The sequence below is a fragment of the Sus scrofa genome, chromosome 10, assembly GCF_054392235.1.
Source record: "Sus scrofa isolate SSC_HxYL_T2T_F1_AM1 chromosome 10, Sscrofa_HxYL_maternal_Yorkshire_Landrace_v2.0, whole genome shotgun sequence".
Lineage (NCBI taxonomy): Eukaryota > Metazoa > Chordata > Mammalia > Artiodactyla > Suidae > Sus > Sus scrofa.
The window spans coordinates 59,163,265-59,168,270 of record NC_139392.1 but is presented as its reverse complement, the minus strand read 5'-3'; positions in this window follow the sequence as shown (position 1 = coordinate 59,168,270).

Sequence of the window (5,006 nt, the reverse complement as noted above, 5' to 3'; positions counted from 1 at the left end):
GGTGTAAGGTGGTACCTCATAGTGGTTTTGATTTGCATCTCAGAATTTAAAGTTCTTAATCCTGCCTCCACCCTTCCTAACAATGAGACTATGAACAAATCAAGGGAATACATCTGAACGTTGGTTTCCTTATCTGTCAGATGCATGTATGATTACATACATGCTATTGAATTATACTGAGGATCACATAAAATCACATATATAAATTGTAAAATACTTTAAATATGTTAAGAATTATTATAGGGAGTTCCCCAGTGGCCTAGTGGCTAAGGATTCAGCATTGTCACGGATGTGGCTTACATTTGATCCCTGGCCCAGGAACTTCTGCATGCTGCAGGTGCAATCCTAAAGAAAAAGAAAAAAAAGAATTTGAGTTCCCCCTGTAGCGCAACAGGATTGGTGATGTCTTAGGAGTGAGAGGATGTGGGTTCAATCCCTGGCATTGGGTTAGGGATCTGATGTTGCGGCTGCTGCAGCTTAGATCGCAATTGTGGCTTGGAGCTGATTCCTGGCCTGGGAACTCCGTAGGACACAGGGCAGCCAAAAACAGGAAAAAAGAAATTATACAGTGGAATTTCAGAATCTAGGGAGCCCCTCTTCCATTCTATAGCCTGATTGTGCTGTGAACTTTGGAGCAGAGTAGAACAGCCATATCATCCTCCAAAGAGTCCACTAATTTACACTGTCCTTATGAGAGTGACTGTTTTCCCATATCCTAGCCAACACTCAGTATTATCAATTTTTTTTTTCTTTTTAGGGCTGCACCTTCAGCATATAGAAGTTCCAAGGCTAGGGGTCAAATCCGAGCTGCAGCTATTGGCCTACACCACAGCCACAGCAACACAGGATCCTTAACATACTGAGTGAGGCCAGGGTTCCAACTGGAATCTCATGACTACTAGTCAGGTTCGTTATTACTGAGCCACAGCAGGAACTCTGGTATTATCAATTTTTAAAATATTTGCTAGTCTGGAGTTCCCGTCGTGGCTCAGTGGTTAACAAACTCAACTAGTATCCATGAGAATGTGGATTTGATTCCTGGCCTCGCTCAGTGGGTTAAGGATCCAGCATTGCCATGAGCTATGGTGTAAGTCACAGATGCAGCTCGGATCCCGCGTTGATGTGGCTGAGGTATAGGCTGGCAGCAGTAGCTCTGATTCCACCCCTAGCCTGGGAGTGTCCATATGCCCAGGGAACGGCCCTAAAAAGACAAAAGACAAAAGCAAATAAATAATAAAAAGAAAATATTTGCTAGTCTGAACAAAAGCAACTAATTGCTACATTTTAGCCTTGTGGATGCAGCTGGAGATATTTTTTTTTTAAATCTTCCAAACCAGCCTCCTAAAGTCTGCACAAAGAGCGGGGCAGCAACTGCTTTTCTCCTGCCCTGGCACCAGCTGACAGCTCAGCAAGGTAGTTAGAGGAACTACCTTTGGCCAGAGGCTGTTATAAGCTGTTGTGGCAGCAGAAAAGGACACCTTCATTTCTACCTTATTTGTTGCGTGAATGGGTGAACACATGCCTTCCGTGAATCTGCTAAATCATGGCCCAGTGATCTACATCTCTTGGAATCCATTTCAGTCCACACTTGATAACTTTTGAAATCATGGCAGGATTCAGTTCAGCTTTGCTTTCCCAGAAGGAGTAAGCATCTGGGGTGAGGGACCTACACATACATTTAAAATATAAAAGAATGAGGGGAGTTCCCATCATGGCTCAGTGGTTAACGAATCTGACTAGAAACCATGAGGTTGCAGGTTCAATCCCTGGCCTCGCTCAGTGGGTTAAGGATCTGGCGTTGCCATGAGCTGTGATGTAGGTTGCAGACTCGGCTCAGATCCACCGTAGCTGTGGCTCTGGTGTAGGCTGGTGGCTACAGCTCCGATTGGACCCCTAGCCTGGGAACCTCCATATGCCCTAAAAAGACAAAAAAAAAAAAAAAAAGAATGAGGGAGTTCCTGTTGTGGCTCAGCAATAATAAACTTGACTAATATACATGAGGATGCAGGTTCAATCCTTAGCCTCGCTCAGTGGGTTAAGGGTCTGGTGTTGCATGAGCTGTGGTGTAGGTCGAATACGTGGCTGGAATCTGGTGTTGCTGTGGCTGTGCCATAGTCTGGCAGCTGCAGCTCTGATTCAACCCTTAACCTGGGAACCTCCATATGCTGTGGGATCAATCCTAAAAAGACAAAAAATAAAAAATAAAATGAAACAAAATAAAAGAATGATTAGGAGTAGAGATGGATAAAATCATATTCTACTCTATTTTATAATTTTTTTTTTTTTGGCAACACCCACAGTATGTGGAAGCTCCCTGGGCCAGGAATCAAACCCACACCACAGCTGTCACCAGAGCCTCAGCAGTGACAATGCTGAATCCGTAACCCACTGAGCCACAAGAGAAATCTGATCTTTATGCTTTTCAAAACATTACTGCAGTGCTATTCTGCTTGAGCCTTTCAAAACCCCCTGAGAAGTAGACAATATCATCCCTACTCTATAGAGGAGGAATTTGAGACTCAGAGTGGGAAGTCAACTTGCAAAAGCAACACAGCAAACTAGTGGCAGAGGCAGGACTAAAACCATATCCACTACCACCCAATCCAACAATCTTTCCCCTGAGCCACACTGTTAGGCATGCCATTTACCCATAGTGGTGAGATCAATTCTTACAAAGGCCCATCACACTCTAGGAAGTTCATTCTAGGCACAAGTAGAGCTGTTAAGGTCATTTGTCCTTTTGGTCCTTTGTAAAGCCCCCTCTCCTTGGTCCAAGCCAGGAGGAATCTCTTATACCAGGTCCTATACAGCTGTCATCATCAGTGCGTAGTCAGTGCTAGCAACAAAGAGTTCACTCATCCTTTACAACTATTTCAGGACGGGGTCAGAATCAAGTAGTAATCACTATCCCCGGCTCCCATCGAGTTGTAACATTACTGAGTTATGTTGATAATGAAGTTTTTCTACTATTAATGGGAATTCAGCTGAAACGACCAGCAAGAACTCACAGGAGAGAAATTTCTGGCCACGGCCAAGAGATTATATTTCAGCCAATTCTTCTAATTATCCAGAGTCAGATGGGGAGGGTGGGGTCCAGAGGAAGAGACAAAGGATGAAACATGATTCAGGAAATTGTAGAAGAGGGAGATGAGAAACCCTAGTGCTTCTGGGAAGGAATGTAAAGATGCAGCACTTTGCCCCCAAAAAGCAAAGATTCCACAAGAGTCTTTCACTTTCCTTTCTCCCTTTCTGGCTTTCTTTTTCTCCTCAATCCTTTCCTCCCTTCCCTCCTTTTTTTTTTTTTTTTTTTTTTTTTAGCAGTCTGTCTGTACGGGGATTAAAAAATGCTGGGGATTTAATTTCTCTAATTACTTGGAAGACCATCTGTGCCCTGCTTTGACACATAAGCCCCTGCTTTGGCAAAGGAACCTCATGCTAATCTGGCTAGTTCTCCATTTCTCCAGGCTTCCCTATTCCCCATTCCCTACCATCTGGCTATTGGATCACTTTTGACAGAGGGTAGGGCTGGGAGATGCAGCTCTAGGCAGAAGTCCTTCCCACCCAGCTGTGCCCCTGATATCTTGGGGACTGGCAAACATCAGGGGACCATTTGACATCAGCCTACTCTTGGCCACCAACCAATATCCAAGAGCTACGTCTGGGTGGAAACCTACTCTGGCTAAAGGAGTGTTTTTTTTTTCCTCTCCATAGAGACTTCTGCATCTTTATCTCCCTTTTGCAGACCTGACTTAAGTTCAAGGCTGCGTCATCAGGCTGAACATGGAAATGTCTTTTCTACATTTAAATACACATTAATGATATTATAGCATAATTCTAGTAATGATAGTATATTCAGCTGGTTAAAATTTGTTCTCTATAATGAAAAATCATGAGGAAAATGGAAATTTTTAGATTCCCATTTAGCATTTAGAATAACACTAGTTGGAAGTTCCAATTGTGGCACAGCGGAAACGAACCCAACTAGTATCCATGAAGTTGCAGGTTTGATCCCTGGCCTCACTCAGTGAGTTGGGGATCTGGTATTGCCGTGGGCTGTGGTGTAGGTTAAAGACTCGGCTTGGATCCTCTGTTGGTTTGGCTGTGGCCAGCACCTGTAGCTCCCCGATTCGACCCCTAGCCTAGGAACTTCCATATGCCAAGGGTTCGGCCCTAAAAAGAAGAAAAAAAGAAAAGAAAAGAAAAGAATGACACTAATTATGGGCTGTTTGGGAAGAGAAGAAAGTTGGTTTAAATTATCCCCCCCCCATTGAACAGCAAATTCCCTTCAATTTCATCTACTCCTCCAAGAATAGGAGGAAGAAAGAAAATAGAGCTAAAGATGAGGGCAAGCGGAGTAGAAAATGCAGAAAGCTGCCTCAAAGGGTAGCCAGCTTTTCTTATCAACTTCTCTTTCTTTCATCTCACAGTTCATTCCACCCAGCCGCTTCTCTGACTGCCTTGCAGCCCACCTCCCCACCCAGGCTTCCAGAGCCACCTTCTTCACTGGAAGCCACTTCTCTTGGTTCTAAGCTTGGTTCAAGGCTGGTCCTGGCACAATCCATTAAGTAGGACCTTGCTCTTTCCTCTGTCTGAGTTTTATAGGAACTTCATCCTGTTTCTGAGTGTCATGAGCCCAGGGTATCCATGAGAGCTCAAGAGTTGTTTTTTGTTTGTTTCCAATCTCTCTTACAATTTGGAGACACTTTCTGGTAAAACTTCTGGCTTGAGAGTCCTGAACGTGTGACCAATAGGCTGTTCCTGGAATCAGAAAATACAGGAGTAAGGAAACTCTCAGTTCTGAGGAATCAATGTCTGAAACACTCTGTAAAGCCCTGTACAAATGTTAATTTTAGGGAATAGTTTTATTTTATTTTTTTTGCTTTTTAGGGCCACACCCACAGTATATGGAAGTTCCCAGGCTAGGGGTGGAATCGGAGCTGCAGCTGCCGGCCTACACCACACCACAGCAACTCGAGATCCAAACCGTGACTGTGACCTACACTGCA